Here is a 13,706-nt window from a genome sequence, read left to right on the forward strand (position 1 = left end):
TTAGGCAATAGCGTGGCTCTGCCGGTTGTTCTAAATGAAATATAATGATTTAATTTAACATTTAATTTATGCAATTATTTATTTATATAGTTATAATTATAATCATAGGTACCATATATAAAATATCGGTTAATTCGGTATTTTCTATAGTGGGAACTATATTAGATTATGTGTGTGTTTAATTTTCTTGGAACCATTATTTATGGTAGTTTCTTTTGTTTCACTTTTAGTTAAACAATATTACATAAACCAAGAATAAATCCTCAAGCCTTGACAATATTTATAATTTGTAAACTTCAGTCTTGCATTTGGTAATCTATAAATTAATAAATTTAAACTCAAAATAACCTCTCTGTGGATCGATCTCGTACTTACGAAATATATTACTTGCAGACAACCTACACTTGGGTGAATTATTATTTAAGTAGTAACAAGTTTTTGGCGCCGTTGCCGGGGAGGTATAAATTAAGTTTATATTTGTTATTTATGTTTTATTTATAAGTATTGTGTGTTTTTACTTGTATGAGTGTTTGGAGTCGAAAAAAAAGTGGTAGACTTATTCGAGTATCTGAAAATAATTTAAACATGGATGATACTTCAAATAATCAAGATAATGATAATAATAATAATAATAATAATAATCAAGAACATGATCAATTAAGAACACTTAGGCACCATATGAACCCTATTAGAACTAGTGCCCCATCTTGTTTAGTTTTTCCTCCTGACGCATCAAATTTCAACTTTAAACCTCAAATTATTTAACTTTTACCAAATTTTCATGGCTTAGATTCTGAAAATCCATATTTGCATCTAAGAGAATTTGAGGAAGTTTGTAACACTTATAATGATCAAAATTGTAGCATGGATATAGTTCGATTAAAGCTTTTCCCTTTTTCTTTAAAAGATAAAGCTAAAACATGGCTACAAAATTTAAGATCAAGTTCAATAAGATCATGGGAAGAAATGCAACAACAATTTCTCAAAAAGTTTTTCCCTTCCCATAGAACAAACTCTTTTAAAAGACAAATTACAACTTTTTCTCAAAAACAAGGAGAAACATTTTATCAATGTTGGGATAGATATAAAGAATTACTTAATACATGCCCACATCATGGTTTTGAAATATGGAGAATAGTTTCTCACTTTTATGAAGGTCTTATACCTAAAGATAGGCAAATGATAGAATTCATGTGTAATGGAACTTTTGAAGATAAAAACCCAAATGAAGCTATGGAATATTTGGATTCATTAGCAGAAAATGCTCAAAATTGGGATAATATAGGTACAATAGAACCACCAACAACTAAAAACAATAATTCAACAAATGGGGGTGGTATCTATAATCTCAAAGATGATGTAGATATTCAAGCTAAACTTGCATCTTTAGCAAGAAAAATTGAGTCATTAGAAATGAAAAAGAGTGGTCAATTAAAAAGTATTCAAGAAATTGTTTGTCATATATGTGATACACATGATCATGCTACAAAAGATTGTCCAACATTACCTTCATTTAAAGAATGTCTCCATGAACAAGCAAATTATGTTAACAATTATAAAAAACCAATACTAGATCCTTTTTCACAATCATATAATCCGGGATGGAAAAATCATCCTAATTTTAGTTGGAGGAATGATAATAATGCACAACCGTCACAACAATATTTTCAAAATAACCAAAATCATCAAGGTTATATTCCTTAAGTTACACCTCCAAGAAAAAACTTTGAAGATGTAATTCATGCATTTATCCAAAAGCAAGAGTCTATCAATATTCAAAACAGTCAATCTATGAATGATTTGAAAGAAACTCTTGCGAAATTTGCATCTGCACTTAATATTCATGAAAAAGGAAAATTTCCATCTCAACCTCAACCTAATCCTAAAAATCAAAATCAAGAATTAAAAAATGAAAAAATTGATCAAATAAAATCTGTTATTAGCCTTAGAAGTGGTAAAATAGTTAATGATCCATATATTAATGAAAACAATGATCATTTAAAATCAAAGAGTAAGGATGATAATCTTGATACTTTTGAGAATGATGATACCTTAAATTCTAAGAATAATATGGTGAATGATAAATCATCTAAAATAGTAAATGACTCAAATAAACCTCCACCATTTCCTCATGCATTAACAAATTATAAAAAACAAAAAAGTGATTCTGATATCTATGAAGTTTTTAAACAAGTAAAGATAAATATTCCATTATTAGATGCTATTAAACAAGTACCTTCCTATGCAAAATTTTTAAAAGACTTATGTACTGTGAAGAGAAAATTGCATGTGAAGAAGAAAGCATTCTTGGCTGAACAAGTAAGTTCTATTCTTCAAAACAATTCTAGTTTAAAATATAAAGATCCTGGTTGTCCAACAATTTCATGTATTATTGGAGAAAATAAAATTAAAAAAGCTTTGTTGGATTTGGGAGCAAGTGTGAATTTACTTCCTTATTCAGTTTATGAAAAACTTAATTTAGGGGAATTAAAACCCACTTCTGTTACTCTTTTACTGGCGGATAGGTCAATCAAAATACCTAGAGGTATTGTAGAAGATGTGTTGGTTCAAGTTGATAAATTCATATATCCAGTAGATTTTATTGTTTTGGATACACAACCAATAGAAGTACATAATGAAATTCCAGTAATATTGGGACGACCATTTCTAGCAACTTCAAATGCTTTAATTAATTGTCGAAATGGAATAATGAAATTGTCTTTTGGAAATATGACTCTAGAACTTAATGTGTTTAATTTATGTAAACAACCAAATATTAATGAAAATGAAAATGAAGATGATAATGAAATTCAAACAATTGTGGAAGAAAATATACAAGAAGAAAACTTAAATCAACAATGTGAAGTTTTTTCAGTAGAAAGTTTGGAGTCTGAAAATAATTTTAAAGAAGATGATAATATAAAACTTGAATTAAAAGCTTTACCATTAGAATTGAAATATGTATTTCTTGGTCAAAATAAAACATTTCCTGTTGTAATTTCTTCCACTCTTCTACCAAATCAAGAAGAAGATTTAATTCAATTACTTAAAAAATATAAAAATGCAATTGGATGGACTTTGAAAGATATAAAAGGTATGAATCCTTTAATTTGTACACATAAAATTCACTTGGAAGAAAATGCTAAAACGTATCAACAACCGCAAAGAAGGTTAAATCCACATATGAAAGAAGTTGTTAAGAATGAAGTATTAAAACTATTAGACGCTGGAATTATCTATCCAATCTCAGATAATAAATGGGTAAGTCCAACACAAGTAGTACCTAAAAAGTCAGGCATCATTGTTATAAAAAATGAAAAAGGAGAGTTATTACAAACTAGGATTCCATCTAGTTGGCGTATGTGTATTGATTATAGAAAATTAAATGATGCAACTAGAAAAGATCATTTCCCACTACCATTTTTAGATCAAATTTTAGAAAAAGTAGCAGGAAATTCTTATTACTGTTTTCTTGATGGGTATTCGGGGTATTATCAAATACCTATATCATTAGAAGATCAAGAAAAAACTACTTTTACTTGTCCTTTCGGAACTTTTGCATTTAAAAGAATGCCATTTGGTTTATGCAATGCTCCGGCTACTTTTCAAAGATGCATGTTAAGTATTTTCAGTGATATGATTGAAGAATATGTAGAAGTTTTTATGGATGATATAACTGTTTTTGGAAACTCATTTGAAAATTGTCTTAAAAATCTAGAAAAAGTATTAAAAAGATGTGAAGAAAAAAATCTTGTTTTAAATTGGGAAAAATGTCATTATATGGTTAAATCTGGGATTGTCTTAGGACATGTGATATCTGAAAAAGGAATTGAAGTTGATAAAGCCAAAGTTGATGTTATTTCTAATTTAACATCACCAAAAACGGTCAAAGAAGTTCGATCATTCTTGGGTCATGCAGGATTTTATAGAAGGTTTATAAAAAATTTCAGCATAATATCTAAACCAATTTCAAATCTTTTAACAAAAGATACACAATTCGAATGGACTCAAAAATGTGAAAATTCTTTTAAAAAAATAATTAATCTTTTAATTACATCACCTATTTTACAACCTCCAGATTGGTCTTTACCATTTGAATTAATGTGTGATGCAAGTGATTATGCTATAGGAGCTGTGTTAGGACAAAGAAAAGAAGGAAAACCTTATGCAATCTATTATGCTAGTAGAACCTTAAATAGTGCCCAAATAAATTATTCAACTACTAAAAAAGAATTACTTTCAGTAGTATTTGCATTAGATAAGTTTCGATCTTATTTAATTGGTTCTACTACTATTGTTTACACCGATCATTCTGCCATAAAATATTTATCAAATAAACAAGATGCTAAGCCAAGATTAATACGATGGATTTTATTGTTACAAGAATTTGATATTATAATTAAAGATAAAAAAGGAAAAGAAAATGTTGTAGCCGATCATTTATCTAGAATAATGACTGAATCATCTCATAATGAAATACCAATAAATGAAAATTTTCCAGATGATCAGTTGTTTTATGCTACTATTATGCCATAGTTTGCTAATATTGTAAATTTTCTTGTGACAAATAAAATGCCTTCTCATTGGAATTCACAGGATAAGAATAAATTCTTGATAGAAGTTAAAAAATTTTATTGGGATGATCCTTACTTATTTAAGTATTGTCCTGACCAAATTTTTCGACGATGCATACCCGACAATGAAATAAGTAATGTTATTAAATTTTGTCATTCTGAAGCATGTGGAGGTCATTTTTCATCCAATAAAACAGCTACAAAAATCTTACAATGTGGATTTTATTGGCCGTCTTTATTCAAAGATACGCATTTATTTTGCAAATCTTGTGAAAATTGTCAGAAGATGGGATCAATTTGAAAACGAAACATGATGCCTTTAAATCCAATCATAATTATTGAAATATTTGATAGTTGGGGGATAGATTTTATGGGTCCATTTCCATTATCTTTTGGATATAAGTACATTTTAGTCGCTGTTGATTATGTTTCAAAATGGATTGAAGCGATTGCATGTAGAACTAATGATCATAAAGTTGTTATAAAATTTTTAAAAGAAAATATTTTTAGTCGATTTGGAATACCTAGAGCAATAATTAGTGATGGGGGAAGTCATTTTATAAATAAATCATTTTCTTCTTTGTTAAGAAAATATGGCATTACACATAAAGTTTCTACCCCATATCATCCTCAAAGTAATGGTCAAGTTGAACTAGCAAATAGAGAAATAAAACAAATTTTAGAAAAAACAGTTAATCCAAATCGAAAAGATTGGTCTTTAAGATTAACTGATGCATTATGGGCATATAGAACTGCATTTAAAACATCATTAGGGATGTCACCATATAGGTTAGTTTTTGGTAAGCATTGTCATTTACCGGTTGAACTAGAACATAAAGCTTATTGGGCAATTAAAGCATTTAATACTAATTTAGATGATGCATCTAAATTAAGAAAATTGCAAATAAATGAACTTGAAGAATTAAGAAATGATGCATATGAAAATTCAAAGATTTATAAAGATAAAACTAAAGCCTTTCATGATAAAAATATTATGAGAAAGTCATTTGAAATTGGACAAAAAGTTTTGCTTTATAATTCTCGTTTGCATTTATTTCCAGGTAAACTAAGATCGAGGTGGTCAGGACCATTTATAGTCAAATTTGTTTATCCTCATGGTGCTGTTGATATTGAAAATCCTAAAAATAATGACGTGTTTAAAGTTAATGGGCAAAGACTTAAGCCTTTTATAGAAAATGAAATTCTTAATGATGAGTTTATGCTTTTATATGATCCACAATAGCTGTTTGATATTTTCATTTTGTTTTGCAGATTCTAGTTCATTTCCCGGTTAAGTGGCGGATAACGGTACTTCGTGACTGTTTAAGTCGGTTTCTTCAGTTTTCCCAAAATAATTGAAATATATATAATAATATGGATGTGTGTATTATGAATCTTCGTAAATATTTTGCTTGTTTACCTGATAATGCGTTGAAAAAAATTTATAAAGCTAGATGTGAGCGGCTAAGGTTGATGATGTTATATGGCATACCGAATGATATCCGTTTGATAATTGAAGCAAAAGTCCGATTGGTTGGGGAAGCAAGTGAATTAATAATAAGACATATGCCAGGATTTGGTAAAAGCACATATGCCAAAAAGCGAAGAGCTAAACGTATAGGTGGATGTCATAAATGTGCAAGGTGGACTTGTAAAGGAAATTGCAAAAATGTTGGAATGACATCAATGAATAGAGAAGATAAAATTTTATTCATTAAGAATGGTCTGAGTAAAGAGCCTTTGGATAATTTTCTAGAGGTTCTTGATACGCATTCTAGTGGGTACGTGCAAAATGAACTTCTTAAACTATAGTGGCAATTTCAACAGGAGGAATATCAATATGGACGGTGGAATCAGCCTTACAAAGATCCTACTGTAGTAACGCATATCTATTTAGATAAGTAAAAATATACACAATTTCGTCTTGGGAATCTGACGTTAAAAGACCCTGTTTGCCAATTTATAAGAAAATTGGATGGGAAGCATATCCTCGACTCATAGAAGGCGTTGAAGCCGTTACTGAACGTAAAATCAGAGGAAGATGTGAGCCACAATCACAACTACGCTGTATATATTTGTATTAATTTTGTCATTTTTATTTTCTTTTAATAATAATAATTTCCTGTTCAAATATTGACTTTTGGCATGTTACGTTTATAAATTCATATGCTGTGATCTAACAATTACAGAAAACATATTTCTCAACATGTCAACGTCCACGGTAAGTAAAATCAAAAATATTTGTGTATTTTGTGGATCTAGTGCAGGAAAAGATTCAATTTATGAAGATGTAGCAGAAAAGCTTGGAATAACACTTGCTAAAAGAAAGATTCATTTGGTATATGGTGGTGGTGAAGTTGGCCTCATGGGAAAAGTTGCAAAAGCTGCGCATGCAGGTGGAAGTGAAGTCTTAGGCATTATTCCGATTACTTTAGCCAATCTTACAGGACCAACAATAGGAGAAGAAATGCAAGTGGACAACATGTATGAACGAATTACTCAAATGATTGAACATTCAGATGCTTTCATTGCTCTGCCAGGAGGTTTCGATACTTTGGAAGAAATATTTCATACTGTTTGTTGGGCACAATTAAATATCCACAATAAGCCAATTGGTTTGTTAAATGTTAACAATTATTATGATAAACTGTTATCGTTTCTTGATGATGTTGTGGAACAGGGATTTATTTCATTAGCTTCGCGAAGGATGTTAGTTTCTGCTACAAGTGAAGGTGAACTTATTGATTTACTGCAAGGATTTAGTCATGAACCAGATCCATTCTTATCTCAACTTAATTGGCCAACATCCAAGAGTAAGAAAAGAAAATTCATGTGATGCTAAACTTGCGATTCAACGGTATGTTTTTAATGTTTTTTTTTAAGGTATGAATAATTTCTTCTTCTTCTTCTTCTTCTCTTCTTAGTTTTTTTTATTATATAAAAAATAAAAATATGTAGTAATAATAATAATACTTTTTAGTTCAATGTCGAGTAAGGTGTCAGTAAAATGCACCTGAGACACATTAGTTAATAATTTATCGGAAAATCGCAATACACTAGATTTTAATATTCATTATATTCAAATTACAGACTACAAGAAAAATTAGTTTTCATATGTACCAATTTATATACATATATATTTTGATCAATTAATATAAAATATATAATAGATGTGTTTATTTATTTACATATATGTATATAATTGTGTGTGTTTTCAAATAAAATAATTTCTAAAATTTTTATGAGAATATAGTTAAAAGATATGGTTTGTATGGTTGTTAACATGTATAATTGAAAGAATTCTTTTGTAAAAGTATAATATATACTTACACATCTTTTGTGAGTGAGTGGTGAGAAATGAGAAAACAATTAATAAACTTTTATTGATTATTAAAAAATGGTTTATTACAAGAATATAAATCCCCTAAAAAAAAATATTTATTGAAAAAAAAAAGAGAAGTAAAAAAATAACGGACTGCAAAATACTTTATTCAGTGTAAATTTTTTTAAATTTGATTGATGTACTATCAATGTGTTCTAAAAACATAAATCAATGTTCTCAAAAAAAAAAAAAAAAAAAAAAAAAAAAAAAAAAAAAAGAGAAGAAGATTTGTTTGTGCTAGATAAGTTCCAAAGGAAATCGGATGTATCCGTTATATAAATGTTTATATATATACATATATATATATATATATATTTATGGTGGAATGTTTGGATAGAAAATTTTATGTTATTGTAAAATTTTGCAGTCACGTTATTTAAAAAAAAAAAAAAAAAAAAAGAAGAAAAAAAGAAAAAAGAAAAAAGAAAAAAAAGGGATTTTATTCTTTGTAAATTTTCCTATTTTGTTTTCAATATTAGTTTAATTAATTGTCTGCTTTAATACTTGGCCTTTTTCGATGAGAGTTAATATTCATTCCAACTCCATGAGTGAAAACTAGCTATTCCGTAAACATTTTGACCTGAAAGATTATATGGAGTTGAGGCTTTTACAATAATATTCTTGATATTATACATGTTATGGTGGGTGGTGTGAATTATCTTTTTGACTATATTATTATAAATTTTTTTAGAAATTTAAAAATTATATATATATTGTTACTTTATATATTATGTGAAAATAAGAATAAAAACACATCTAATTATATATTATTATATTAAACGAATATATATATATATAAATCGGTATATGATTTTGTTTTTAATGAATATGTTTGTATTTGAATATATAAAAAGAATAAAGAATCTAGGTTGTGACTTTCCAATAAATTTTATTACTAAGGGACTAGTAATAAGATAGTGTGGGGGTGTGATGAAACTTAAAATTAATAATTTATTATATGTTAAAACCTGTATTTTAAAATTTTAAGTTTCATTAAAATTATAAATTATGTTATTTTAGTATTGTTTGTTTATATTTAAATGTCTTACTAAATTTGTTTTATTTTCAGGTTTTTTACGTGTTGGTAAAATAATGATAACTCAAGCTAGAAAATTCAAATGGAGGTGACTCAAACATGGTTGGAATCCTTGAGAAGTTATTTACAACTTTGCAGAAGACATGATTGCCTAAAAAGCTCATTAAGATGATCAAATTGTGCAAAGATCAAAAGGAGGACACATTTACTTTTACTATGACCATCATTTAATAAAAAATTCATAACTATTTCAATATTTATCCAAATGAGGTGAATCAAGTGGCCAAACTCATCTACACAAAATTCCCCACATGTTTGTGGCCTTAATCAGAGTCAAAGTGGTGAGAAAAGTCGTGGAACAAGGCATTGAAAGAAGGGACATGGAATTGGAGTTGAGGAGACAAAGAATACTATTACAACTACATGGCATTAATAGAATTTTTGACTCTTTCTCTCATTTGGCCTATAAATAGAGGCCTTGTGCTAGCTTGAGAATCATTCTATCTCATTGTAAAATATAGTGTGAGTGTGTATCAAAGTTCTAAGTTTAAATATATTTTCTTTCATTTTCTCAACTATGAGTGATATTTTAGTGTTGATCAAAAGTAAGTTCATGGCAAGCTAAATCTATTATGTCAAGGTGAAGAGGATGCATTCTTGGTGAAGTAAGATTGTTTATATTTTGTATATTATTTCTTTATCTCTTTTCATTTAGCTAACTTATTTTTATTGTAGGTATAAAAATGAATTATTTGTTGTTATCAATTTACATCAAATGCTTGATACCATTAAAGTGGTTATCTTGATTTGTTGTTTAATTTTGATACAATAAATATTTCATCACTTATTATTATATATATATAGATATATATATATATATATGTATATTTATATAATAATATCATAATATTTCATTTAGGCGATAGCGTGGCTCTGCCGGTTGTTCTAAATGAAATATTATGACTTAATACTAACATCTAACAATCTAACATTTACTTTTTCGCAACTAACTTTTATTTTTCGCATCTAACATTTACTTTCTTGCAACTAACTTTTACTTTTCCGCAACTAACATTTACTTTATTGCAACTAACTTTTACTTTACCGCAACTAACTTATTAAATCAATATATTTCATTTAGGCAATAGCGTGACTCTGCCGGTTGTTCTAAATGAAATATAATGATTTAATTTAACATTTAATTTATGCAATTATTTATTTATATAGTTATAATTATAATCATAGGTACCATATATAAAATATCGGTTAATTCGGTATTTTCTATAGTGGGAACTATATTAGATTATGTGTGTGTTTAATTTTCTTGGAACCATTATTTATGGTAGTTTCTTTTGTTTCACTTTTAGTTAAACAATATTACATAAACCAAGAATAAATCCTCAAGCCTTGACAATATTTATAATTTGTAAACTTCAGTCTTGCATTTGGTAATCTATAAATTAATAAATTTAAACTCAAAATAACCTCTCTGTGGATCGATCTCGTACTTACGAAATATATTACTTGCAGACAACCTACACTTGGGTGAATTATTATTTAAGTAGTAACAACAAGAGAGCAGCCGCCCCTTCCCTGCTCTTATCCCTGCAAATTCTCGCGAGTTTTATTGCAAGATTTTAGTGCCACAATCGCCCCGGATCAACCTGGCTTCTATCTCCGCTTCGGTGACGTTGTTCGGTAACATTTAATATCAAAAGGCACGTATAATCTTTCTTTTGCTGCATCGATCATGTCATATTATGTGTTGCGTTGTTTTATGCGTAAAAATATATGTGCGACGTTCGTCGTTTGAGCGGAAAATAGTTTGGATCAGTTTTGAAATAATTTTAGATTTGAAACTCGTTTTTGCTGTCATTTTTGAAACTGAGATTTTTCGGTCGTGAATCTGAGAAAACTTTCATCGTAAAATTTTTAGAACTTTTTGATACCTTCGATTTGATATAAAATCTGAAATATTTGGATAAATATTGAGTGAGTTATTATGTTTTTCGTGGGACTACTCAAACTGCATTTTTCAGAAAATTATGTATTGATGCGTTTTTAAGATTTTATTGTGGAAGGCTTCGTTGGGAATCCACGAGTGATCATTGCTGCATCTAGGTATGATTAGTATGATGTTGGATTGTTATTTAACATGTCGTTCGGCATTGATAGGCACTCGAATACAGTAGAAGTCGTAGGAACCGATTTGGTGTCAATTGCCACGTTTTTGAATTGTATGTGTCGTAATGTTGACGTCATTGCTTTGGGTGCTTTTATGAAGTTTATTCTATGTTTTGGCATGCTAGGATGTGTCTCGAGGTGTCGGTTCATGGTCCGTATGAACAAGTCTAGAATGTAAGCATGACATGTACAGGATTTTCGTGAGTTCGCGTCCGACGAGAGTACACGGACCCGGGCACGGGGTCCGTGTCTTTGTTGATTCTTGACTTTCCTTTTTTCGAGAGTACACGGACCCCCACACGGAGCAGGGCACGGGGTCCGTGCCTTTATTTCCTTCGAAGTGTATTTTTACCGAGTCTACACGGACCCGGAGCTGGACCTGGGCACGGGGTCCGTGTCCTTTCCTTTTGTTGGTACTTTCTTTGCGCACACACACGGACCCATGCACGGACCTGAACTCGGGGTCCGTGTACTTCATGTTTTGGGAAAACTTAAACGTTTGCTTTGGGATTTCTTGTGATGGTTTAGTACACTGATTTAAATAAGGTCAATTCCCGAGTGTTTTAGAACGTCTTAAGTTATTTATGGAGTTTGGTGGTGAGCATGTGTACCTACGTCTAAGAAATGCAAGTTAAGCATTTGAATTCATAGTAGTATGTGCAGTAACGGCCCCGATCGAAGTCCAACGAATCCCTCAACGCCAAGTAAGTATGTTCGACGTGCAAGAAAATATTTTAAGTTTTGAGGTATGCTAAATGTCTTGTGACCAAATTATGAATGGGTTTGGAAGTCGGTGAACGTGGCCGATGACCTATCCACCCCGTTAAATCATGAACGGGTTTAGATCGTGATTGGAAAGCGTTAAATCATGAACTTGGACCAATCAACCCGTTAAATTATGAACGGGGATATCATGTATGTGGTAGTGGATACGTCTATGTCATCCCAGTACTGTGGTTTAGTCTGATCAGGCGAAATATGTTATGGGTCACTTGCTTTGAAACATCCTCTACGCAAAATGATGAAGCCATGTATGTTTAAGTATGTTCAAGTATGCAAGCATGTTTAAGAAAAGTTTATGGCACTTCTAAGTATGTATGTATGTATGTTCAAGTTTTATATTACAAGTTCAAGTCTAAAGTATGTATGTCCTATTTTAAAGTTGCATGTGATTTTATTACGTAGTACTCGTTATCTCGAGTTTATACGTGTTGAGTCTTTAGACTCACTAGACTTGATCGGTGCAGGTGAGGATGTTTATGAGGAGACAGGAGGTTGGGACCAAGGAGCAGGCTTGGACTGAGCGGGAGGCTAAACCCGTTGACGCCATGTTTTTAAGTTTTTATGAAAATGTTCAAATACTTTTGTCAAACTCTATTTTTAGACCTTGTTCGTGACAAATGATTGAGACGTACAGTTTATTTTATCGAATTTTGAATGTTCATATTTATTCAAGAAAATTTTAACTTTTCCGCAAATTTTAAGTAGCAAAAGTTCGGTACGTTACATTATCATATCAGTATCGATGAGTGATGTTTTGAATCTGATTGAATATTGCTGTTGTTCTGAATCTGTGTTTGAAACAGATAGTTGACAGTAGAGAATTTATATTGTACAGGCCGAATCAGAGCTGATTTTGATAATTAAAACAGTTCAGAAAGTTGATCAGAATGTCAGAACTCGATATCGACAGTCAACGTAGGGCATTGATCAGAGTAACAGGTTTGTGACAGTGTGTTATATGTTAGTAATCGTTTTGTGCGCCGAATATTTCAGAATTGAAACGACAGATGTTGTCAGAAGCACATAGCAGTTGATTCACCGTTCATCTCGATGGCAGAAAATGTACAATGATCTGAGAAGATATTTTTGAGAAAAACGATAAAATCGGATATTGCAGAGTTTGTATCGAAATGTCTGAATTGCTGACATATGAAGACAGAAAGAAAGAAACCACGAGGTTCCTTATATAGCTTATTCATTCCTGAATGGAAATGGGATTACATTTCCAGGGATTTCGTGACGAAGCTAATGCATTCCTCCTGAAATTGAGCATTAATTTGAGTTAAGAGTGACAGACTGAACAAGTCTGCGGGTGCTAGTTCGTACATGAAGATGTACAGATATGACTATATTTGTGGGGACCCGGACGCTAATCATCTTCTTAACCATCTTTGGGATTTAATTATCAATTCTGATAAACAGGGTCTAAAAATTTTTCTTTTAATAATGTAACTGCGGAAGGTAATGGAATCTAAATACTATACATGTCTGTATAAAAATACATTTCAGTATTAAAAGTACAATAATCTAATCTAAGGTTCAACTACTAAAGTTCAAGTAGTAAACTCAAGTCTACTGCAAGTCCGGAATCACCACGCTAAACTCGTCTTCTCTCATCATCTTCTTGACCCCGATCCAGCCCCACCTGTTGTCATGCACACATACAAAACAAGACAACAGCCGGATAACTCCGGTGAGAATAAATCCCAGTATAACACATGGTAAACATGCATATATACAAAATAAA

At 30.3% G+C, this 13,706-nt stretch overlaps 1 non-coding gene across 1 annotated transcript; it reads right to left on the reverse strand.

Moving 5' to 3' along the window:
• Positions 1 to 1,010: 1,010 nt before the first annotated feature.
• Positions 1,011 to 1,121, reverse strand: LOC140804106 (small nucleolar RNA R71). The gene has a single exon (XR_012112065.1). It is a non-coding gene; the product is annotated as a small nucleolar RNA R71 (small nucleolar RNA).
• Between the last annotated feature and the right edge of the window lie 12,585 nt (positions 1,122 to 13,706).

This window comes from Primulina eburnea, chromosome 10 (genome assembly GCF_022965805.1).
Source record: "Primulina eburnea isolate SZY01 chromosome 10, ASM2296580v1, whole genome shotgun sequence".
Taxonomy (NCBI): domain Eukaryota; kingdom Viridiplantae; phylum Streptophyta; class Magnoliopsida; order Lamiales; family Gesneriaceae; genus Primulina; species Primulina eburnea.